The sequence below is a fragment of the Archocentrus centrarchus genome, chromosome 15 (assembly GCF_007364275.1).
Source record: "Archocentrus centrarchus isolate MPI-CPG fArcCen1 chromosome 15, fArcCen1, whole genome shotgun sequence".
Lineage (NCBI taxonomy): Eukaryota > Metazoa > Chordata > Actinopteri > Cichliformes > Cichlidae > Archocentrus > Archocentrus centrarchus.
The window spans coordinates 9128458-9155403 of record NC_044360.1 but is presented as its reverse complement, the minus strand read 5'-3'; the positions used below and the strand labels follow the sequence as shown (position 1 = coordinate 9155403).

Below are 26946 nucleotides of genomic sequence, written 5' to 3'. Positions count from 1 at the left end.
ATTGGAAGGCTATTTTATCATCAAGTATTTTTTCATCTGTTGGCAATAAAAGCTTATTGTTTTGCACTGTGTACTTGTCTAACTATTTAATCCCAGATGACCACTTAATCCAGTGTCACCTTATATTTTAACAGTTTCTTTATGCCTTTTCCTACACTTATGATTATTTCCATGTTTTCCCATGTCTTGCCCTGCATCCTAACAATATTTTTCTCTGGGTTTGTTCCAGTTGAGATGTTGCTGAGGCAGTGTGTGGTTATGACCTCATCATCATGAGATGGAAAGGCTGGTGACTGCAGGCAGCAACAGAAGAGGTGGTGCTGTGTTGTGGTTTGCAGCTGCTGGTTCTTGGCAAAATAAATTTTGCTGTGAAGATGCCTCAGGGAATTATATGCTCAAGGTTGAAAGGATGAACAAAAAAAGAATTCAAGAGGTATTTGTGAGTCAGACTGTGTTTGTCTGTAGTTGTGACTTAGATGAATCTTAGATCAAATTTTGAGTAATCAATGCAGAAACTGTTTATTATTTTTTTTTTTTAACTTGATCAGAAATAGATTTTTTGACACCTGTTTCATAGCTTAAGTCTTAACTTGTTGATTGAGGCTGCTGGGTAACACTACAGTGTTTTAAAGCCATTAACATGCTGTCATTCATGCGTTGAGTGGCTTTCATGGCTATTGTCACACATTAAAACCACATTGTAAAATTTCAACATGTAGTTATTACTGAGAACATGTATCATTCATTAGGAATGTGCACACATTTTTATGTTAGGAAGAGTGTTTTTTCCACTTGTCCTGAGATAAACCGAAAACTGTTTGTTAGCCTGAAAGGGACAAAAACTTCAGGATGTTTGAACGGAATTTGATCTACCCTGAATCACAGGAACACTTCAACAACATCAGGGAACCTTGTTAGACAGGGTTAAAGAGTTTGCTTAACAGGGGAGCCTCTTTGTAGGAATTTAATGACTCAGCTTCTGTTTGGAAATTCCCAGACCCTAGGGAGCTCCTCTTTTCTATGTTAAGAAGAAAGATACAGCCATTGCTTTTGTCCTTTATATGGCTAATATGTAATGTCTGGTATTAAGAGAGTGACGTGTGGAGAGGAATGGGCAGTACACACGATTGGGCAGAAACTTTAGTGAGCTGATGTGAGTCATGCTCCAACCTGACACCAGGTTGACTGACTTTGTAAAGATGGGTGATGCATCACCACTTTCTTCTGCACATGTAACAGGTGCTGCCATTACATTTTCCAATATAAAGTGCTACCAAATTACAGCCTCCTGTTTGGGCCAACTTTACATGTAGTATTGCCCTCAGAGTCTTGACTTTCTAGGCCTGATGTGGAAGCTTGTTGCACCTATTTTTTCCCCCCATATTGGTTTTACTCTTTGTGTGCAATAGGATTAGCATCATACTACTAATTATATTAGTCTTCACACTTAGTAGTCTCAAGGCAAAAATAAGAATATCAGTATCATTTACTGCAGTGCAACTAAGTTTGTGGTGTGAAAAAGACAACAATAAAGACACTGCGATTAGCAAAAGAAAAAGCCCTTCAATGTTTTCAGGTATCATTCCTAAACAGAGGAGGCCACCTGTGAAATGGGTACAGTACTCAGTTTGCCTGCTAACCATTAAAAGATGCATACACCGTTTTTATTTCACCAAATTACTTATCTAAAAAAATGTTTTCACAAATGAGCACTTTACATCTACATTATAATTAATATTTAAATGGGAATAAATAGCAAAAAACATATTTTGCTTCTTCCACTTCACTTGGTTTAGGTTTACTTTGACCCCTGCTACAGCCAGGCGGTGGTATTGAGGGCCAAGCAGGAAGCAGGTTCTCAAAGCCACATCTCTTTCCCCAAGTACTACACACACTCAGATTGTAAATGATAGCACCAAGTGTAAGAGTTTAAAGTAACCAGAAAACTTAGCTGTGCAAAAAAAATATACAATATTTCTCAAGTGTTGTGGAGTTAAAGTTTCAGGTTTCAAGGAAACTTTTCAGTAAAGTGACACTTTTTAAGACAAGTGGGTGATTGGCCAGTAAACTGAGGAATTTAATGTGGTATGGAAATGCAGTTTGCTTCAAGTGTAATTTCTTATGTAATATGCCAAATAAAATACAAATACAAAGGAGGGGGCAGGAACAGAGCTCAGTTTGTTCATGTATGTAATGTAGACAAAAAAATTAATTTAAAAAAATGCTGAAAGGAAGGCTGTGTGTGTGTGTGTGTGTGTGTGTGTGTGTGTGTGTGTGTGTGTGTGAGAGAGAGAGAGAGAGAGAGAGAGAGACCAAAGAGGAAAGACTGCATGTGAAAGAGAGCAAGAGTGGTGAGAGGAGGGGGGGTCAGATATCTTTAGCTGCCTATAAAGCTCAGCATGCTTCTCATTTTAGGCAGAAGTGAATCCTGGCTGTAAGAAATCATGACAATACACCAATAAAGCATCTCAAAGTGAGGAAGTTGTCTGTTGTGTTTGTTGGTACACTTAAAAGAATTGCAGTTCACATTCGTTTCAGTTCACACTCCTTTTTCAGCTTTTGACTGGACTGGCAGGTATAACTGGAAAGGAAAGAATAACTGAGATGTTTACTACAAATTGGGGATCTCTGTACTAATCTATTGAAATATTTATCATGACAAAACTTCAAAGGGATAGGTGGCACACATTAATGTGATTTTTTTTTTTTCAGTATTATTCAGGAAGTGTTGCTATCTCTTGTTTATTTATTTTTTCCTAATGGCAGTTCTCTCTCTCTCTCTCTCTCTCTCTCTCTCTCTCTCTCTCTCTCTCTCTCTCTCTCTCTCTCTCTCTCTCTCTCTCTCTCTATATATATATATATATATATATATATATATATATATATATATATATATATATATATATATATATATATTATATATATATTATATATATATATATATATATATATATATATATATATATATATATATATATATATATATATATATAATATATATATAATATATATATATATATATATACATACGTATACATACATATATACATACATATATATATTAGGGGTGGGACTTTAATGCGTTAATTTCGATTAATTAATTACGGGGAAATTAACGCGTTAAAAATTTTAACGCATTTTAATCGCACTTTGCACCGTGGAACGTTTCTCAGTGCGCGAGTTCCCGGCATACAGATTATATCGACGCACAATGTCCAAATTAGGGGCCGCATCCTGCGAAGGACCCGGCCCATGTCTTTCGCAGCCCACGAACACCACAAAGGCCGGAAGTGAGCCGCTAGCCTTCATATCACCTGCCGTCACCTCTGCGTAGCTCATGTCGCCTAGCAACCGTGAGTGCGAAGCACAGCTGTGTAAAGCAGCTGTTAAACGGAGAATGAACTTTTTCTCCTTTTTGTGGTTTAATTTTAAGTCTTTAATTCAAAATAAGCTGTTAAAACAAGCATAACACGTTTCAACATCAAGGAATACAGCTGAGAGAATGATTAATTCCCAACTATAACAAGTGAGACATTAATGTTGAATAAAACTATCCAGTTATGATGCTTAACTTTAATTTCAGGAGTTTGCTTATCACAGGAGCACTTCCACCCTTCGTTGGTCTGTGTAGCAGACTGGTGGGAAATAAACAAAATTTTGAAGTTTAAGCTTATGTATATTGATTATTCATCAACTAATCTTAAATTAATATTTCTCAGTGTCAATATTGAAATGCGATTAAAATGCGATTAATTTCGATTAATTAATTTACAAAGCCTTGTAATTAATTCGATTAATTTTTAATTTAAATAATATATATAATATATATAATATATATATATGATATATAGAGATAAGAATATATAGATATATATAGATAAATATATATATAATATATATATAGATATATATATAATATAGATACTATATATATATATATATATATATATAAATATATATATTATATTATGATATATATATATATATATATGTTATATATTATTATATATATATATATATATTATTAATATATGTATATATATGTATATAGTATATATATGTATATAATATATATATATGTATATAGATATATATATATGTATATATATACATATAAATATGTTATATATATATATTCAGATATATTGTATACATATATATATATATATGGGATATATTATAACAATAAATACATATAGATATATATACCATAATATGGTACATATATCATATCACATATATATATATTTATATATACATATCTATTATATAGATATCCATATATAGTGATATACTATTATTTATGTATATTTATATATATATATATATATTACATATAATTATGATATTTGTACAATGTGTATGTGTATATCTGTTGTATATATATATGTGTATATATACTATATGTGTATAATATAATAATATATAGGTGTATAGTTGTGTGTGTTATAAGATACCATTACAGTTGAATGACTGATGAGCCTTATCTAATGGAATTTAGAGGTGATATAGAGATAGAAAATGTGAGGCTTAAGTGCGGAATATAGAAATATGATAGACCATAACCAAGTGGATATTACGATAGATAAAAAGGATGAGAGATATAGAGACAGTAACAGATACATCTAGCGCTCCTCAGAGAGAGAAACATGTAATAAGATACATACATAGAATATCAGTATATCAAGCCAGATAGAATGCAGGGCGATAAACCTGAAATTTATACTGAAATTTACTCGAAGTGCAGTTTGAGATGACAGGTGAAGAGATATATAATAATTAGGGGGAGTGGGTATTCAGAAGACGATGATGGAAGTGGGCGACAGAGGAGAGTTACACCCGTTAGACATTATGATATACAAGGACAATATATTACGACGGATTTATGGATGATTTATATTAAGTAGAATCAGACCTGCAATGCCATCCAACTAGAGCGAAACCGATTAGTGACTTCACTAGTGATTTTTCTGTAAAGCGATGAAAAAACAACTCACCATAAATGAATCATGTAAGCCCCTATATGTTTCTTGATACTCATTTATGGCTTCTGTTTACTGGGTTCGGCCTATTCACATGAGCGTGCTGTCCGTTCAATCGCTGAGTCATTGATGGTGGTCTATCATGCTTCCCCGTGTTGATAAATAAAATGGTAAGGACGTTATGTAGGTCAACCAACCGATTTCGTTAGACAGGCCTGAAGCTTCTGGGTTTAATTTTAGCGGTGACGTATCATGTGAGCAGAAACGTCTTGACACGTCAAGAGGAAGTCATGGAGGGAAGTAACGGAGCGAATCCGCCCATTTTTCAAAATAAAATATAGTTTAGGCGCAGATAATAAGTAAAACGGAAATAATTTAAGTTATTTATTCTTTATGTGCGGCCCGGTACCAAATGTCCCACGGCCCGGTACCGGTCCACGGCCCGGGGGTTGGGGACCTCTGCTCTATACTATTTATTTGCTGTTCATGGCTATTTCAGTGTGGTGAGATATACAAGGCTGCTTAAAAAGTCAGATCAGTAAACAGTTGGAAGGTGGTTCACCTTGGTAGGTCAAAGGCCATTTTGGTCAGTGATATGTGGCTAACATCTGTCTTCAGGTTATTTCACTTCAAGTTTTTTCAAGGTGCTAGTTGTGTGCAACCAATTCTCCACTGAATCAACGAGATTATGATTTTCATTTCAATTTAATAATCAAAGGTTTTTCAAATGGCGTATGATCAGTTGTTGCAAAAGCAGCAGTGGCACACAGCCCACTAAAACCTTAAGGTACTCTAGGCAGTCATGATACAGTACATGTCATTTTAGATTCAGCACAACTTATATTTCATAAGGCTACATAAAATTTATATAGGGCAAATGTCCACAGACATTTACTTAGAAAACATGGGTACAAAGGAGCTCTGTATAAGATTAGAATATTCTTCTGTACTAAAATAATTCAGTAATAGTTTGTTAGCTGGTGGTGATTTTCTCAAGACAAATATTTGTCAGGGGTTTATAATAGTGGTGTGGGGGAAAAAAAGCCAGTGGATATTTCTTAAATAAGTTTAGTTTGAATAAGTCAATCTTCTTCAAAATAAAAGTTTCAAATTTAATTTGTGGCCAATCAAATTCACAGGTTTCACTAATGGAAGGGTAATATAGGCACAAAGTGAAGACTCACTCACACTGAAAGTTCATGTCTTCATGCTGAGGTCGGAGAATGTCACAGATGTGTATAAACAGGCACTCGTCACTGAGTGTACAGAGGTTGGATTAAGTCTGTTTTGCTTTTCTGAAAACCTTTCTTCAGATTTTGAAAAAGCAAATGTTAATAATTTGTCAGTTTCAGTAATCATCACGCTGCTTAGATCTTAATTTTCTGTCTCTGAAAAAGCAATGTCATAAACTACTTTGTGTTCAATAAACCAAAATGGAAAAATCAATTGTTCTACTTTTTTTTTTTAACTGTATAAAGGTTGTAAAACCTTAAAACAAGTAAAACGCAGTCACCCTTAATTTAAACATTTCCTTTTTTCTTATAGTGATAAAAAGCAAATTTTTCTATATACTTTCCTCCGTCTATCCATCTATCCATAGATGGCAAGAGGGATGGATAATGGAAAGTACTACAGTTGTATTTGTGATAACTAAAATTATAGAAAATTTATGGAAAAAAAGGCTAAGGTAAAAATTTAAACATGAAAATGATGAAGTGCATCAAAGAAAATGCCACTAGCCTCTGCCATTCGCACCACTGGATGTCAGACATACCTACAAATGGCAATAAACGAGGCAACAAATTGGAAAGCTTGATGCTGTTCTTCAGTCTTGCAGGGAAGACTGCAGACTGGAAAGTTTGGTGTGTCTGTGGCTTTGTTTTGATTAGTTGATCTAAACAGAGATTAGATGTGTCAGACAAAAGCAGAAACTAGAAAAGACTGGATGTAATATTGACATTTTGGTCAGGTCATGTGAGGCGACGCACACAAAACACACCAATAGCTTGGTGAATGCCAGGACATGTTATCGGTTTATCCCCGGCCATCTGCCTATAAATTATTTATCTTGTCTTTGAGTCTGCAGGCAGACAATCATCGGGAACAAATGGGAGATAAAACATGGCCAGTGTGTCTAAAAGAAATTTGGCTGCAAGATTACAAATGTTATTGTCTGAAAACTAATTTTATTAGAATAAGGCACTGAAAACTACAAAAGCTTGAGACCATTCATTTTAATTGCTCTGATAAAATATTTACAAGTCCAGACACAGACAGACTGTAGGATAACTACAAAGAAGCCCGGCTACCTGTATGGAGTAGGACGTGCACATTTTTTTTTTCAGTAAAGCAAAGTAGGTGCATAGGTGTGTGTGTGTGTGTGTGTGTGTATGTCTGTTTTTATAGCAATCCACTCCTTTTTTTCTAGCATCATCTTAAACTTAATAATTCAAAAACAAATTTCTACCCCCCCCCCCTTTTTTTGGGGGGGGGGGGGGGGGGGGGCTACATACCTTAACAGCAAGTTAGCAGCCATGTGTTAGCTCAGTGTAAACCTCAGTACAACATCAGTGAGATGTGTATGTGGTTGTAGGCCCTTAAGACCCAATTAAATACTCCAAATCTAATGTACAGCATATAGAAATGATAGACATATTTTACTGTTTTACACTCTGTTCAACAGAAAATAGAAAGTAAAAACCAACAAATCAGCTGGCATATGATGTGATCTTTTTTTTTTTTACTCGGCTGTTTTATTACCATTCACAAATTTTTTTTCCTGCTATTCCCTGCACATTGTTATAGAATAATACCTATCTGGATAATATCCAGTTCAGCATAAAAAAATCCTCATAACTGTATATTGTCTAGTTTCCTTCCCCTAAAGATGAATTTGTTAATGTTTTCTGATCGTAGAGTTTCAGAGTAACCTTGATTCTTTGGGATGATACCCTGCTAATCAGGGTCTGTGGATAATTCTTTCAGACACTCCAGCTTGCTTGGCCATGGACCTAGAGTCTCTCACTCAGAGCACCAAGGTCACAGTGTAACCATAGGTTCTCTATCATAACTAGACTATCTGTCCACTCCATACATATTACATATTACATGGGGTAACTCCTTAAAACACTCCAAGGGGAGATAGTGCAGCCCAATATCCCAATACACCACAATACAAACAAACACTCATGAGGGATGTCTGCAGCTTCCTCAAACCTAGATGCAGACACCACAGGGTTTTTAGGGACATCAATATCCAGGGTCCTGATTACCCTACTGACAACCTCTGAAAAATGTCTCTGGCCTAACTCTGCTTTTAAGGAGCCTGGCATTGGCTGGCCAGAAGAGGAGAAGATAGAGGAGTAGATCAATATATTCCACCTGTTCCTTGGCTTAGATTCTAGTTTTCATATTATGCATACACTACTACATTATCATGATGTAATTAGTAAATGCTTCAATTGGGGTCAGCACTGGATATACAGCTAGAAGTTTCTGTTACTTTCACAGTTCCCTGATAATGATGAGTCACTGGAGTGTTTTTGGTGCAGATATCAGAACATAATAGGAATATAAACAGCTACTCATCAAGATGTGGTTTAGGTGCATTCTGGCAGCTGGACATTTGAGTGCAAATGTTTTTCTTTGCTGTGCTGACTCACTCATACATTAACCTCCTCCTTTTCTGTCAGCTTTACACTGCAAATGGCTTTAACATAGATTCTACCTCTTCAGTGGGTGACCTTGGGGCTGCACCGTGAAGCATATAGCAAAAGAAGAAAAAAAGGGCATACATGCTAGCTACCTACATGCCGTATTTCAATCTTTTTAAAAAAAAACAAAAAAAAAAACATCATTGCCTACATGTATGTGCTTTAGTCAAATAAAAATTGGCTTTGGTGTCTTTAACATCAAAGTTGGAACAACTCACTGTAGAGATAAGTGGTGGTTTGTGAGCTCTTAAACAATAAGCGCCTTTAGGCAACTGTTGGTTGTGATTTGGTGCTCTATAAATAAAGTCGAATTGAAAACTTGGAATGATCACCTTTTTGCTTAAGAAAATTCACACAAAATTTTCTAATTAACATTGTTAGTTTTTACATGCATGTGAAAAATTAATTGAAATATACCAGTACTGCACAAATAATGTGCCGTATTGTTGCAACATCCCTAATTTTTTGGAACAGGTTCAGTTTTTTAAATTTTAAGGAGACTTGCATTTCAAAGTTTTCCCTAGAATCTCATATGATTGTTCATTTTGGCCCTGTGGAGTTGTTACATGTAAATATTTTTTCCTCAGGGATTTACCCTACGGTACTTATGTGACACCTGATGATGGATAATTGTGTAGCCATCATTTTTTCAGTTTTTATGCTAAAATGTATTCAAATCGCAAAGAAGAAAGCTGTGCTTGTTTTGTTTTTGAGCTGCCAGTGAGCTGACCAGTTACAGTATCAAGATGACAACGCTTTCGGTACGTCACAGAGAACCAGAGTGCAGTGCTGATCGCAAGGACACTGTTACATAAACAAAGAAAACAAATAGACTGTCACGTCATTTTACACAGTGTGATGACAGCAAACTAAAGAAACACACGTGAAGTTGTAAAACATGCCTAATGATTGAAAAGCTGCATAGTAAATGGAAGGATTTGAATTAGATTTCTTATGTGTCAGAGATGCGCAATTAAATATAAACTTTTTGTTGGTTTCTTTCCTAATGTGTCTTCAGTGTGTTTTCTTTTGAATTAGGTTAGATTTGGATTAGCTTTCCATGTACTGAATGATAAAAACAACATGACAGATCATCTGTCTGTATGTACCACACTTATTGTACTGCCTTAGGCTTCTGTGCAGCACTTACTGAGAATACGCCCAGACATGTCCAAGGGCAAAATTGCCACAGAGACACACACACACACCCAAATGCACATATGCACACACTATTGAGATACACACGCTTGGGTACAACACATACGCGCACATAGCTGTGGACTGTGGTTAAACCAGCTGCTCAGCTGGTTTACAGCCCAGATAAGGCAGTCCAGCCCCACTCTCACATCATGGATTCGCTCACTGGAAAAATCAACAACAACCACTGACCTCAGACAGCCAGTTAGAAAAATTCTACATGTACAAGCTGCCCTCTTCAAAGAATTACTTCACTCAAATTACAAATAATATAGAAATTACACATTTGTTGTATGCAATTATGCTCCTGGTTTTGGAAATCTTTACCAAAGTTATGAGATAGCTACTTGAGACCTATTTATACAGAACTGCTTCATTATAATTTTTTTCTATCCAATTTTGCAAGATTAATAACTAAGAAAAGTAGATAGCTTATCTTCTTTATATAACTCACAGTGGAAACCAAAACTGTGATACTAGATAATAATAAAGGTGCTTTCACAAGTAACTTGTTTAGTTCAGGGGTGTGAACACAACAGCTGAACACGTGATTTTTACTGTACACTTAATAGGTAACAAAATACTCCATGAGCTGCTAAAATGATAAAAAATAATCATCTTATGTGATGCTTATGACGCAAGACCTCTCTGCCCTTCTACATGTGTGAAGAACGCATCAGATGAAGAGCGCAGCATTAATTCGTCAGTGAAAACAGATACACTGACTTAGTTAGGTCGAGCATGTAAGGGCATCTAGGGTGGAGGTGGGTTTCAAAGCAGCATGGAGTGCAAATAACAGTTTCAGGCTAAAGCAGTTAATCAAGGATTCTTTATTTTCATTCTCATCACATTTGCATACAGTGGAACAAAATTCTGTCCTCAGGTCCCAGTGTTGCCCTTGTAATAGTTATGACATTCAAGTAATTTAAAGAAGAAGTAACAATAATATAAAGAAAAGTGTATGTATGTATGTATGTATGTGTGTATGTATATATATATATATATATATATATATATATATATATATATATATATATATATATATATATATATATATATACATACACACAGGGTACCCACCCTTTTTGGAGTTGCTGGGTGGGGTGCTGGAGAGTGCTCCATCTGGTGACTCCATAGTCTTGCTGGGAGACTTCAACGCTCACGTGGGCAATGACAGTGAGACCTGGAGGGGCGTGATTGGGAGGAACGGCCTGCCCGATCTGAACCCGAATGGTGTTTTGTTATTGGACTTCTGTGCAAACCACAGTTTGTCCATAACAAACACCGTGTTCGAACACAAGGATGTCCATAAGTGCACATGGCACCAGGACACCCTAGGTCGCAGGTCGATGATCGATTTTGTAATCGTATCATCAGATCTGCGGCCGTATGTTCTGGACACTCGGGTGAAGAGAGGAGCTGAGCTGTCAACTGATCACCACCTGGTGGTGAGTTGGATCAGGTGGCGGGGGAAGATGCTGGACAGACCTGGCACACCTAAACGTATTGTGAGGGTGCGCTGGGAACGCCTGGCAGAAGCCCCAGTCCGGGAGATCTTCAACTCCCACCTCCGGCAGAACTTCGACAGCATTCCGAGGGAGGCTGAGGACATTGAGTCCGAATGGACCATGTTCCGCACCTCCATTGTTGAGGCTGCTGCTCAGAGCTGTGGCTGCAAGGTGGTTGGTGCCTGTCGTGGTGGTAACCCCCGAACCAGATGGTGGTCACCGGAGGTGAAGGGAGCCATCAAGCTGAAGAAAGAGTCCTATCGGGCTTGGTTAGCCTGTGGGACTCCGGAGGCAGCTGACAGGTATCGACAGGCCAAGCGGAATGCAGCTCGGGTAGTGGCCAAAGCAAAAACTCGGGTGTGGGAGGAGTTCGGTGAGGCTATGGAAAAAGACTTTCGGACGGCATCGAAGCGATTCTGGCAAACCGTCAGGCGACTCAGGAGGGGAAAGCAGTGCTTCACTCACACTGTTTATAGTGCGGGGGGGGTGCTGCTGACTTCAACTGAGGCTATAGTCGGACGGTGGAAGGAATACTTCGAGGACCTTCTGAATCCCACTGACACGCCTTCTGTAGTGGAAGCAGAGTCTGGGGATGAGGGGGATGACTTGACCATCACTGGGGGTGAGGTCACTGAGGTAGTTAAACAACTCCTTGGTGGCAGAGCCCCTGGGGTGGACGAGATTCGCCCTGAGTTCCTGAAGGCTCTGGATGTTGTAGGGCTGTCTTGGTTGACACGCCTCTGCAACATCGCGTGGAGATCTGGGGCAGTGCCATTGGATTGGCAGACCGGGGTGGTGGTCCCCATCTTTAAGAAGGGAGACCGGAGGGTGTGCTCCAACTTTCGGGGGATCACACTCCTCAGCCTCCCCGGTAAGGTCTATGCCAGGGTGCTGGAAAGGAGGGTGCGTCCGTTAGTCGAACCTCGGATTCAGGAGGAACAATGCGGTTTTCGTCCTGGTCGTGGAACGCTGGACCAGCTCTTTATCCTCTCAAGGATATTCGAGTGTGCGTGGGAGTTTGCCCAACCAGTCTACATGTGCTTTGTGGACTTGGAGAAGGCATTCGACCGTGTTCCTCGGGGTGTTCTTTGGGAGGTTCTGCGGGAGTATGGGGTGTCTGGCCCATTGTTGCGGGCCATTCAGTCCTTGTACAACCACAGTGAGAGCTTGGTCCGTATAGCCGGTAATAAGTCGGATTTGTTTCCTGTGGGTGTTGGACTCCGTCAGGGCTGCCCTTTGTCACCGATTCTGTTCATAATTTTTATGGACAGAATTTCTAGGCGTAGCCAGGTGGCGGAAGGCTTCTTCCTTGGTGGCCTCAGAGTCTCATCTCTGCTTTTTGCAGATGATGCGGTTCTGTTGGCTTCATCAGAGGGGGGCCTCCAGCTCGCAGTGGAAGGGTTCGCAGCCGAGTGTGAAGCGGCTGGCATGAGAATCAGCACCTCTAAGTCTGAGGCCATGGTCCTCAGCCGGAAAAGGGTGGAGTGCCATCTCCGGCTCAGGAACGAGTTCTTGCCTCAAGTAGAGGAGTTTAAGTATCTCGGGGTCTTGTTCACGAGTGATGGGCGAAGGGAACGGGAGATCGACAGGCGGATCGGGGCTGCTTCTGCAGTGATGCGGACGCTGCACCGGTCTGTCGTGGTGAAGAGGGAGCTTAGCGTAAAAGCGAAGCTCTCGATTTACCGGTCGATCTACGTTCCTACCCTCGCCTATGGTCACGAGCTTTGGGTAGTGACCGAAAGAATAAGATCGCGAATACAAGCGGCAGAAATGAGTTTCCTTCGAAGGGTGGCTGGCCTCTCCCTTAGAGATAAGGTGAGGAGTGCGGCCATCCGGGAGGGGCTCAGAGTAGAGCCGCTGCTCCTCCACATCGAAAGGAGCCAGTTGAGGTGGCTCGGGCATCTGATTAGGATGCCTCCTGGCCGCCTCCTGGGCGAGGTGTTCCGGGCATGTCCCACCGGGAAGAGGCCCCGTGGTAGACCCAGGACACGCTGGAGAGATTATGTATCTCGGCTGGCCTGGGAACGCCTTGGGGTCCCTCCGGATGAGCTGGAGGAGGTGGCTGGGGAGAGGGAAGCTTGGGCTTCTCTGCTTAGGCTTCTGCCCCCGCGACCCGGCCCCGGATAAGCGGAAGAAAATGGATGGATGGATGGATATATATATATATATATATATATATATATATATATACACACATGTATGCATACCTTTATAAAACACACAATACTGTATATGCACCTGTGTGTGTGTACATACACACCCACACACATAAACATACACGCAGAATGTACTATTACATACTAATAATTACTAAATACAAATATGGAATTAACAGTTTAGGATGTGTAGTGATGATAGAGACCTGTGGTGCCACAGCAGTGACTTGTGCAAATGACAGCAGCAATAAGTGTGCAAAAACAGTCGAGCTACACAGCCCCACCAGAGTTCAACAGTCTTACAGCTTCAGGGAAGAAGCTGTTCCTCAGTCTGGTGGTCCTGCTCTTGATGCTCCTCAGCCTCCTGCCTGAGGGGAGGGGAACAAAAAGTGTATGTGCTGGGTGTGTGGGGTCCTTCAGGATGCAGGTGGCCCTTTTCCTGCATCCTGTAAATGTCAGTGGTAGTGAGAAGCTGACTCCAACAGTCCTCTGTGCGGCCTTCACCACCCTCTGCAGAGCTTTCTTCTCTGCTGCAGAGCATCTTCCGTGCCACACAGTGATGCAGGAGCCCAGGACGCTCTCCACCGCACATCTGTAGAATGAGGAGAGGATTGAGCTTCCGAGTCCAGCGTGCCTGAGCCTCCTGAGGAAGTAGAGGCGCTGTATGCCTCTCTGATCAGACTGGAAGTGTTGTTGCCCCAGGTGAGGTTGTTACTTAGGTGAACACCAAAGTACCTGTACCTGGGGACCACTTCCACCACAGATCCTTCAGTGTTCAGGGGGAAGAGGGGGTGTCTGACCCTTCTGAAGTCCATGTTCATCTCCTTTGTTTTTACCACATTACCACATTGATGCAGAGATTGTTCTCTCCACACCAACCCTCCAGGTGTTCCACCTCCTGCCTGTAGCTGGACTCATCGTTGTTAGCGATGCATCTGACCACTGCTGTGTGATCTGCAAACTTCACAATATGACAGCCAGGTTGTTTTGCTGAGCAGTCATATGTGAGCAGGGTGAACAAAAGAGGGCTCAGCACACAGTGCTGAGGATGATGGGGGAGGAGGAGAGGTCATGGATCCTCACAGATTGCAGCCTGTTCGTCAGGAAATCCAGTTGCAGAGGGAGGTGCTCAGTCCAAGTGTGAACAGTTTGTGCACCAGGTTCTGTGGAACGATGGTGTTGAAGGCTGATGTGAAGTCCACAAAGAGCATACGGATATAGGAGTCCTTACACTCCAGGTGGGTGAGGGCAGTGTGAACCACAGAGGAGATGCTCCTCCGTGGACCGGTTCTTCCGGTATGCATATTGGTATGGGTCCACAGTGACATCAATGGTATCCTTGATGTTGGCCATAACCAGTCTCTCAAAGTACTTCATGACTATCGGGGTGAGAGCTACTGGCTGATAGTCATTCAGACCTGTCACTGTGGAGCCATTCAGGACCGGGATGATGGTGGTGGACTTTAGGCAGGTGGGGACAGCTGCCTGTATGAGGGAGGAGGAAAAGGACACACACACACACACATTAGTACTGTTAAAAAATAAAAATTCTGTACTGTAGTTAGAGCTGCCAACTACACATAACTCTAGAGAGGTCATGTAAAAGGGAAGTGCTAGGAAAAGAAAAAGAGAAATAACTTTAAAATGTGGAACACACACACACACATACACACACACACACACACACACGCGCGCACACACACACGCACACGCACACACAGGACAACATAAAGAATCATGCATGTAGTGAACTTAAAAGTATTAAACAAACCAAAATATGTTTTGGATTTTAGATTCTTCAAAGTCGGCACCTTTTGCTTTGATTACAGCTTTGCACACTCTCGGCATTCTCTCAATCAGCTTCATGAGCTAATCACCTGAAATGGTTTTCCAACAGTCTTGAAGGTGTTCCCAGAGGTGCCGAGCACTTGTTGGCTGCTTTGCCTTCACTCTGCAGTCCAAATCATCTCAAACCATCTCAGTTGGGTTTAGACCAGGTGATTGTGGAGACCAGGTTAACTGAAGCAACACTCCATCCTCTTTCTTGGTTAAATAACCTGGAGGTGTGTTTGGGGTCACTGTCCTGTTGAAAAACAAATTGCCTTGGGGTAAATCGCCAACAGTGTCACCAGCAAAGCACCACAATACCATCACACTTTGTCCTCCTTACTTCACAGTGGGAACTATGTAGGAACCATCCACTGACCTTTTCTGCATCTTACAAAGACATGGCATTTGGAGCCAAAAATCTCAAATTTGGACTCATCAGACCAAAGAACAGATTTCCTCTGGTCTAATGTCTATTTCTTCCTCTTGTCGTTCTTCCTTGTTTACAGTTCACACTTCGTCTTTATTTTTGTTCACACACAGCTTTATACTACTCGTGTAATGTTTTGTCCGCCAGCTCTAGCCGTTGTCTTTGCTGCCAACTCCTCTCCTTCAGCCACACACATGTCCCAGCAGACTACTGCATACATTTAAAGACACACAATCAGATTACGTCAGCCAGCTGTGCCAGCCAGCCTCTACCTGATGCTGTTCCCCCTGAATCCACTGCACCACCTCTTCCCTACAGCTAAGCCACAAACCACACCCCGCCGCCACATAACCCTGTCACCCGACTTAGGCCAGGGAGCCACCCCACCTAACCTAGTCCTCCCTCACAAGTAAGAAAGGAAGTCTTCTATAACCATCTGCGTCCCCGGCCTCTGGATCACCTTGAATTTGTATGGCTGCAAGGCTAGATGCCAACGGGTGATCAGGGAATTGGCATCTTTCATGTGATGGAGCCACTGTAGCGGGGTGTGGTCCAAGCAGAAGGTGAATGAGCATCCCAGGAGGTAATAGCAACCACCCACCAAATCGCCAGGCATTCCTCTTCTACAATGCTGAAGCGGGTCTCACGCTCGGACAGCTTCCGGCTTATGTACAACACTGGGCAGTCGACCCTTCTTACTTGCTGGGTCAAAAAGGCCCCCAGCCCTCTTTTCAAAGTCTGCAGAATAAAAGGGAGGGATAAATTAGGAGTGTAGAGCAGGGGTTCCCCACAAAGCACCTGTTTCACTCCCACAAACACCACCTGGCACTGTTCCATCCACTTCGGGACATCCGGGGCACCCTTTCAGGTGAGGCCAGATAAGGGGCTGGTCAGCTCTGCAAAACTTGGAATAAACCTGTAGCACTAACCAGCCAGCCCCAAAACCACGTCATCTCTTTTTTGGTCTTGGGATGTGGGCAGGATGCGACGGCTGCTGTCTTCTCCACCTGAAGACACACCTGTCCACCTCCCAAGAGGTACCCCAGATACTGTACCTCCATCCGTCCAACCGCACACTTCTTTTCACACTCCAGCACCGTGGCCACGCATTGCACATGCTCTGTGCAGGTGTCACTATGGATGATGACATCGTCCAGGTAGGCAGTGACATATGCAGCATGTAGACACAGCGCCCTGTCCCTGAGATGTTGGAAAGTGGCAGGGGGTCTGAACAAGCCGAAAGGAAGGGTGATGAATTGGTACAACCAGTTTGGGGTGGAGAAAGCTGTCTTTTCCTTAGACTCTACAGACAAGGGACTCTGTCAGTAGCCCTTGGTCAAATCCTGTGTCATGAAAAAGCAAGCAGTGGCCAACTGATCCAGGAGTTTGTCAACCCAGTGCAAGGGATAAGCATCAAATTGTGACACCTCATTCACCTTGCGATAGTTGACGCAACTGTATAGACCCATATTTCTTCACCACAAGAACTATGGGGATACACCACGCATTGGTTCCTCCAACAACTCTTGGGATGGCGCTCTCACTTGATGTTGGCTCTCACTGCAGTATCATATCACTTCTTGTTCCTGTTTTGGAGCACACTGTTGTTTTTGTGTAACTTTGTTTTGTATCTATTAGCTGCTTAATCTGTGTAGCTTGATTAATCTAGATAACGACTTATTTCATAGTGTAATCTTCACATGCTTTATCCAAAGCACACTCTCTGCTGAGTCACCTGTAAATTATATTCACAAATTATATTCACTCACTTAGTGTGTTTTTAGGGATTCGCTAGCTTAGCGCAGCTATTAGCTTAGCTCTATGCTGACTCACTAACAGCATGGGTGCTTCTCCTGTCCCTCCTGCACTTTCCTGGCCTGTGTGCCATATGTTTACTCCTCTGCCTCCTTTAGCAGTAACGGTACTTGTAACAAATGTAGTCTTCCAGAGGCAAGAGCAGGCAACACTGAAGGAAATTTGAAACTGCTGGCTAAGGGCTAAATGTAGATGTAAATGTTGGTAAAATAATAATTCACGTTGTCAGTAATGACACCCAGTTATGGCAATGGGAGGTCACTAATGTTAATATTGATTCGGTGTGTTACTTTGCTAAAACTATGTTGGAATCTATAGTTTTTTCTGGACCCCTCCCCAGTCGGACCAGGACTGACATGTTTAGCCACATGTTTTCCTTAAATTGCTGTCTGTCTGAGCAGTGTCCAAAAAATTACGTGGGCTTTATAGATAATTGACATCCATCCCACTTTGGATGGAGCAGCTCTCATTTCTAGAAATCTAGTTGAATTTATTAACACACAAACCCCCAAAACAAGCAAACAAACAAACAAACAAACAAACAAACAAAAAGTGACTATCCAGGGTTGAGACCAGGAAACAGAGTTGCAGTCTTACATGCCTCTCTGCAGCTTCTCTCCTCCTACTATCCCCCAAAACACCATCCCCATAGAGATGGTGCATGCTCCCAGACCCCAAAAAATCAGCCAAAAAAATTTTTAAGCATTAAAAATTAACAAAGAATGAACAATATAGCATCCTCAACTGCATCAAAGAGTAAAATAGTTAAATGGGGATTCTTAAACATTTGGTCTCCCTCTTCTAAGTCCCTGTTAGTGAGAGTACTGACAGGGACTAGAAAGAGAGCGCATATTTCTCCCATATTGGCTTCTTTTCATTGGATCCTGTTAAATCCAAGATAGAATTTAAAATCCTTCTTCTTACACATCAGGCCTTGAATAATCAGGCCCTGCCTTATCTTAAAGACCTCATAGTGCCATAACACCCTAATGCTAGCTTACTTGTGCTTCCTAGGACACTTAAAAGTAGAATGGGAGGCAGAGCCTTCAGCTTTCAGGCCCCTCTTCCACAGTGTGTCTTTTGTCATGTCTCCCTCCCCTCACTTCCAACCAGTTGTGGTTCTGCCACAGGTTTCTTCCTGTTAAAGGGAGTTTTTCATTCCCACTGCCACAAAGTGCTTGTTAATAGGGGGTCGTTTTGATTGTTGGGTTTTCTCTGTAATTATTGTATGGTCTTTACCTTACAATGTAAAGCACCTTGAGGCAAATGTTTGTTGTGATTTGGTGCTATATAAATAAAATTGAATTGAATTGAACTGTGTGACACTTCTGTTACTCCCATCTCCAGCATAGCAGCCAATTCTTTTGAACTATTTGTCTTTTGTGTTCAGGTAACCTATAGGTCCATGAATGCACAATCACATTTGGGCAAGTTTCAAAATGGTGCTTTATAATAGTGGTGCAACTGGGCAGGGGAGAGAATATATTGCAAACTGCTGCTACAGTGCAGTAACATCTGCTTTCTAGACCGGTGTTCAATAGTCATCACAATGGTTATCAAAGGGAGAAAATCCCGTGGAGGCCTCCTGCATGGCAAACAGGTTCTATCCAGCAATCCCAATTGCGTTCAACCTCATGAATGAACTTACAAATCATGGACTTTAAGGTCTTATTGAGGCGCTCCACCAGAGAGTTGGTCTCGGGGTTGTACACTCTGGTCTGAATAAACTTAATGTCCAATAATTCATACAGCTTTTTTAATGTGTGAGACATGAGTGACGTGCCCTGGTCAGTCAGCATCTCTTTCAGGATACTGACTCTGGAGAGGATCTGAAACAGTGCCTGTGCCACACTCTTTGCTGAAATGCTGCACAGTGGCAGTGGTTCAGGCTATTGTGTTGCACAATCCACCAGGACTAACACAATACGATATCCCTGTGCACTCCAGTGAAATGGCCCAATGAGGTCCATGCCAATGCGCTCCAACGGACCTCCATTAATGGTAACAGGAGCAAATTCACCTTTGGAATTGGACAGGACACACACCACTGGCGTACAGTTTTTTCATATCCCATGTGACCAGCCATTGGGTTATAGTGAGATACCTAGAAAATTAATTTCCGATGGCTTTCAGGCACCAACAACTTGGTGTGTTCCTCTCTAGTGTGAGTGTCACAACTCACTTGGTACAATCTGTCCCTAATCAAAAGAAAATGGGTGTATGTCTGAGCTGCCTCAGGGCGCCCCATGTAACCTTTAATTTTTATCACTTGGTCTAAGGCTGAGTGTAGTGTGTCAGGAGACTGGTCCAGTGGAAAATCTTCCATAGAGTGGTTCACGAGAACCGGTGGGGTCTCCTTAGAAGGCAGCTCAGCGGACGTATCTGCCGAGCACAGCACAGATACCACCACCTTCTAGATACTCTGTTGTGAGCACACCCCAACACCACCACCAATTTATTAAATCCAGGCCAATCTGTCCCAAGAATTAAGGGTGTGTAAGGCAGCAGCTTTAACGCTATACACTTTGTCCCTGTGTCTAATTTCCACTGGCACCATGGGATATTTGTGAATGTCACCATGTACACACTTAATTTCCACCCATTCTGCTTCCAACATTGCCCTAGGCCAAACAAGGGTTTGGTGGATCAGGGTCTGCAAGCAGCCTGGCTCCACCATAGCTCAGTGGCCCTTTTTCCACTGACTGGATGCTGATGCCAGTGTTCAAACCATTCAGCGTTTTTTCCACCGTGAACGCACTCAGTGCTTCGCCGAAAACCTTCCAGCACTGCAAGCTAGCTGTTCTGGAACTAAGAATGAGTGATGCAAGCAGCAGTAGGGCGTGACTGCCATCTTGAGGTAAAGTTTTCTACCGCTATTTCACTGCATGGTGTGTATTACATGAGAAAAGAGATGTGATTTTCACGGATGTGAATTAGGTTGGGCCCTAAGGCTGAGCTTGCTGATTTGTATCAGTTCATATCACAGATAAAAGGATGCAAGGACTTGTCGTCTTGCTCAAAATTGCTGTCTGTGTTTACCTTGTGCCGCACACAGATGCCGCAGTAGTTTTGTTTGGACTGTAAAATATGTTCACAGCACAAGGGGAGCGTGTTCTACCACACTTGTGCCCTTCGGCTTCCGTTTCCAGTCAAGGATCCGCCACATTAATATGTAAAGGATCAGCTAGCAAAGTGCAGTGGAAACGCAGGCCAGTTCTTAAGTGGTTCGCCGGTTCATTGAAACTGATACCAGCACTGGAACAATCACTGGCACCTCGGCAGTGGAAACGTAGTAAGTGTGTACATTATTGCCACCTTACTGGACCAGGGAATGTCGGCGGATAGATCACCTGTCTCTCCTTCATCAACGGACACTCTCTATGGAAATGCCCTGGCCGCCTGCACTTCCAGCACTCCTGCCCCAGCATCTGTTCTGCTTCCTGTGGCTGGGAGGTAGCATCCTTAGCCGCTGGGACCTAGGAAGGAAGAGCAGAAGAGATCAGGTCAGTGGGTGGGCGTTCTGGTGGCCACACCACCCTCGAAGTAGGAACCCCATGAAGAGTGGAGAGTTTCTTCCTCGGTGCTGGTATCTGCTGCAAGGTGATTTTCCACCAGCGTGACAACCTTCACCAAGGTTGTTGGTTGGTGACCGAAGACCAAAGCTGCCCTGTGACGCCGGTGGTAGGCTCAGTGCCACCAACTGCTCCTGCCCTGTCAGTAGGGGCAGCAGCCACACTGCCCACTCAGTCTCCGGCCACCCACAGGCCTCTAACGTGGCCTTAAACCTGTTCAGGAAGGCCTGCAGGTCATCTGCCTCTCCCATCTTATGCAGCGTGATGACTGGGGGAAGCTACGGTGGTGGCTGACCCCTGGAACCAGACCAAGCAACTAGATTCTCCAGCACTTGTGTGTTCTGGTCGGCCTGGGCCTGCAATGCCTCGAGCTGTTGATGCTGCACCACCGTTGCTCCTGGTGCATGGTGGCCAGCTCAGTCACCATCTGAGCCAGTGTGTACATCAGCTGTATTGGCCGTGGGTCTGTCATTCTCATGTTGGGGGAAAGTTAGGTGCCAGTGTAGCACGACTATTGCGATGGGGTCTCCAACACATGCATCAAACACCTGTTTACATTTCAGTTTATGTCTGTAATGTTTTGTCTGCCAGCTCTAGCCTTTGTCCTTGCTGCCAGCACATCCCAGCAAGCTACTGTATACCTATAAAGACACACAATTAGGTTATGTTGGCCAGCTAAAAAGAAGCATTTGCAGTGAGCAGATGGTGATGCCTTTTTTTTTAAAAAAAACAAACATATTTTTACAGCAAGGGCATGAGCAAAACCATCCAGTCTGAGTCAGCTGAATGAAGGAATAATGACTGAGAGGGGTTACTCACAAAAATAGGTATAGGTTTGAATAGGGTTGAAACGTTCAAAATATGATTTATTGTCTGATGTTGATTTACTCTGTGTCAAAGATTTATAATTCAAGGATTCGGCATTGTCGTTTGCATCACATTTACATGCAGTGGAATCAAATTTCTGTTCTCAGGTCCCAGCGTTGCCCTTAATGAAGAATAAATATAAATTAAAAGCTCTCACGTGCACGCACACACACACACACACACACACACACACACACACACACACACACACACACACACACACACACACACACACACACACACATATTCATACCATACACATATACATAACTGAATAAATATAAACAATATACAGAATAAACAGTTTGAGCTGGAGTAAAGGTAGTGACACCTGGTGCCACAGCAGTGATGAGTGTGCAATGACAGTAGCATGAGTGTGTGCAAGGATTGATGGAGGGAGAGCAGTGCAGCTACACAGCCCCACCAGAGTTCAACAGTCTTACAGCTACAGGGAAGAAGCTGTTCTTCAGTCTGGTGGTCCTGCTCTTGATGCTCCTCAGTCTCCTACCTGAGGGAAAGGAACAAAAAGTGTGTGTGCTGGGTGTGTGGGGTCCTTCAGGATATATATTGAGCAGGATCCTGCTGGGGTCACACTTTACATTGTAATCCAAAATATAATAAAACTGTATGAAAGAGTGGCACACTTTTGCATTGACATTCTATCACTCCAAAAACACACTGACTTTGGGGGGGTGCATTTTATTCCAAAAAACTCTGCAACTGCATGATTTATCTCACTGTAACTCGGTGTGATCTGCTGTTTCATAGTTTGGCTAAAAATCTTTGCCTGTACTTTACCTTCCAAAATCATTTTTTTTCCCTTCCATTTTTGGCCACAGTGGCTTTTATCCATAGTCATGAGAGACAGGAAATGGGGGAAAGACACACGGGAGGACACGCGGGCAAGCCGGCGACAGGCCGGGACTCGAGCCTGTGCCGTCTGTACTGCAAAACGGTGTGTGCGCGTGGTTGCCGGCTCTACCACCAAGCCACCCGGGCACCCAAAATAATTTTCTTTTTTATGTAATTTGTATGTCCAAAACAAAATATTTGCAGTTGGGTTGAAACATGAACAAAACTTTACAGGCTTAAATGTCACCAGCAAAGACACAAGACAGGAAGGAGGGAGTTTCTGCAGAATCTGAGACTGGGATGGAAAGACTCATGAGAAATATTTTTTGTTTAGTTTCTCTTTCTGTTTGACTCAGTTTGTTGAAGGCAACACAGCAGATGAAAGTGTTCAGATATGTACCCCATGCCTTAATTCGATCAACCAACTGATGACATTTACTAATAATTTCTCCAGTACCGTGAGTGCAATCACACTTGTACAACAATACAGTATATAAAACTGAATGATCCAGCAAAACCTCAGTTTTATTCAGCAACAACATTTAATGGGAACATTTAAGGGTTTTCAGGTGCTTCATATGTAGTTTTGCAGTTAAAGTATAGCAGATAAATCAGAGAAGATTACAGTCTTGGCTAAAGTAGTGTCTTGAAGCACAAGGTACAAAACTAAGTTCTCCTTTCTGTAGAAAAGCCAGACTCATGATCAGGAGTACTACACATCCAACATCCACTTCAGCCGTCACAAGACAAACTCGTGCAGTTTTCTACAATTTTCTTATGCAATTAAATTGCAACATCAAATGCCTTTCAAAGGAAACATAATGTAATCAGGTTCTGATTAATAAGACAACAATTAGAGTTTTTTGGCAATTCCACAGTTTTGAGGTACAATATCCATTTGTAGGTCAACCTTCATTAAAACTTTTTAAAGCCAGGTGTATGCATTCACAGCATTTTAGGATTTAGATAAAGATTTTGGTCTAGTTTAAAGCAGAGTCCTTAGTGACTGCAGACATGACACATTATCTTGCCGATACCTAGTCACAGATGGGAATCTGGATAGACACCCTGCTCTCCATTGGCTGAGTTATGCACTTGTACACCCTGCCATCTAGCCCAACCCCCCTTATGCAAATTCTACTGCTGTTCAAAAATGTGGTGTTTCATTTATTAACAAAAGTTTATTCTGAATAGGAATGTGCTTTCTCAAGTCATTTGCACTGCAGCCCAGCACTTTTCTAAGCGCTTCCATAATGTATCTGTGTTTGCCAAGTAGCCATCAAAGTCTTGCAGTTTAAAGACATTATAAGGTCTAACATGTCTTTAAACTTCCTGGCCTCTAGTACAAAGTCCATGTAGCATCTGATTATGGCCATGTGAGAATAGCAAAAATAATAGTTTGGTGAATTTGCAGCAAGGGAGTGGGCATTGTATGTCCTGCCTCCTGCACACTCTATCCAGGTGGTGCCCTTGTCTAAACCAAATGTACTATTCCCAGAAGAGAGACCATCTCTCACTATGTGCTCCATGTGAAAGAGAACAATTCTGGACAATATCACAACCTTGTTGTTGAGGTAGCTAATTTGCTTTAACAGCACCCCACCCCTCCCCCTTAATGCATGAAAATAATGCTAACATCAGATCAGAAAACACAAACTTTTCCTAACCTTACCATGTGCTGCTAGAGCCTTACAATTATACTTAAGTTTAATTGTGACTAATAATGACTAATCAGATATTATTTCTGAAGACCTTTTCTTGTCATTGTTAACACTAGTGGCTCAGTAAAATGTTTTTCAGGACACAAAGAGGAAGAGCTGAGGCATAGATGTAACCACTGACACTGCACATGGCCTCTTTGCACGAAAGGAAAACTGTATTTGACCACAGGGGTTTGTAACGTCGTAACTTGCCCACATTTTACAGTTTTTCTTAACAGCTTCTTTTATATTTTGTGTATTTTGTATATTTTTTGTGTATATATCTATATATATATATATATATACTCTTGAATAATATTATATCTCCAAATGATAGCTGGTTTGTAAGCACAAGTGGCTGCTGAATCATACAGAGTTAATTCAGCATGAAAAGAAAAGCATCTCGTTGCATCTGTGACTTTCAAATCATTAATTTTCCAAACATGACCACTTGGGAACTCTGCGTAGCACCCATTCTTCACACTAATTTGGTGCAAAGTGATTAGAATCCAGTCCTGACATGTGAAACCACACACACACATATATGCACAAACAAATGTGACACAATGCGCTATTTTGAAAGTAGTTGAGTAGATATGATTTGCATTGGTGGTGTGGGCATATGGTGTGGCAATTGCAAGCTTTAAATGTCAGATCTATTTTTGTTACAGTTTGTTGTTTTACACATTACCAATTTATTTTTGTAATATCAAAGTCAAAGGAGAAATTGTAAAAATTAGTCTACATTTACAACATTAAAATAAAAAAGAGGAATTATGAATTATGATCCATCTAAAAATTGTTTGTTCACTTAGAACAAAACAAGACAAAAACTAGTGCTCAGCTGTCATGAAAAGGACATGGGTACACTGGCTTTCTTCTTTTGAAATTAAAGGAGAAGGAAGTGGTTTTTTTTTTTCCTTGTGTTGTATAAAAAAAGAACAGTTGGCATGAAAAAGGCTTTTGCAACCTGCATACACATGAAAATGAAGACTGGTTAAAATGGAAAAGCATGTTGCTGTGTAGATTACGCATGCACACAAACATGCATACACACAGCTGTTGAGTTTCAGGAACGTGCTGTCTTTTTTCCTTTTTCTTTTTTTTCTTTAAAACAAACCGGACATCAGGCGGACATGTTGAAATCTGAATCTGCACAGTCATACTCAAACTGACGTAGTCGTGTGTGATATCATCCGGAAGTGTTGCAATTTCTTTCTTGTGTCAGGGATACAAGATGAGAAGTGCTTGTTCTTATTTACTTAGTGGTTATATGAAATAACATTCCAAATCAAGCCCTATCTAGCGAGCACTAGATACTTTTGTTTGTTAGAGGACTATATCAAAAGTAATTAAAATTGTCTATTGCTGTCAGTCTGGCTGTATATTTTTGCATATAGTCAGCTTTTGTGCAGATAATCACTGTTGAGTGTTGTGGTACCCTTCAGTACTTCAAATCTAACAAGTCAGCCTTGTGCATTTGGAGAATTTACAGAGGTCAAGTCTTATGTGACTACAGCTCCTAATTCCACATAAGAAAATTAATTGTGCAATATATGACAACAGAGGAAAACTTTTGAAAACTTTAAATGCACCAAGCTCAGAAGAACTAGTTGCTATGACTGGACAACAGGAGCTCATTATGAGGGGATATGTGTAGGTTTCTAGAATTTATAGGACTCTGCAATGACTGTGCACTGCAAAGCTGGCAGGTAGTCAGCAGGAGAGCAGATAGTATAGCACATTTTACCCCTCAGTTATGTGTTATAGCAAAGGGCAAAAACTCCCTGCATCTGCATAAACAGTCACCTGACGAGATGAGGCATGGAGTCCACAAGACTAAATGTGGTCATTAAAACAAGCAGTAGATCCTTTGTAACCTAGGTTTATTTAAGTGGTCAATAAATTAAATAAAGGTTATTAGTCAGCAAATCTAACACACGGAACGGAGATCTGCTGCCATCTTGTTGCAAGATGACAGGTGTACTTGGATTCAGCGATCTAAATGAGCCAAAAGGAAACTGATTAGGCCAGGCCACCTTCCTCTATTGTTCCAAGGTCAAGTTCTGATGTTCACTCACATTTTGTATGCATTTTCATGGGTACTCGAACCAGTTTACTAGAACTCAGCCTCATATGCATCAAGCTGCAATGCACTGTGTCTAAAAGAAAAAAATAAAGCCTTTACTTGTTTTGTTTTTTTTATGAAGTTTTTTTTTTTTTCCCCCTCTGCAACCTGGAGTAGTTTATAGCAGGGGTGGGCAGTTAATTTTTCCAAGGGGCCACATGAGAAATTGGAACTATTGTGGAGGGTTACACCAGTAAGC

The 26946-nt window shown here is 41.5% G+C and overlaps 1 long non-coding RNA gene across 2 annotated transcripts in view; it reads left to right on the top strand.

Moving 5' to 3' along the window:
• LOC115793719 (uncharacterized) overlaps window positions 1-7363 on the top strand; it is a 90361-nt gene extending 82998 nt beyond the window's left edge. For both annotated transcript variants that reach the window (XR_004021123.1, XR_004021122.1), the window contains 2 exons: window positions 230-2282; window positions 7349-7363. This is a non-coding gene — a long non-coding RNA (uncharacterized LOC115793719). The remainder of the gene's footprint in view (window positions 1-229; window positions 2283-7348) is intronic.
• Window positions 7364-26946: the final 19583 nt, after the last annotated feature.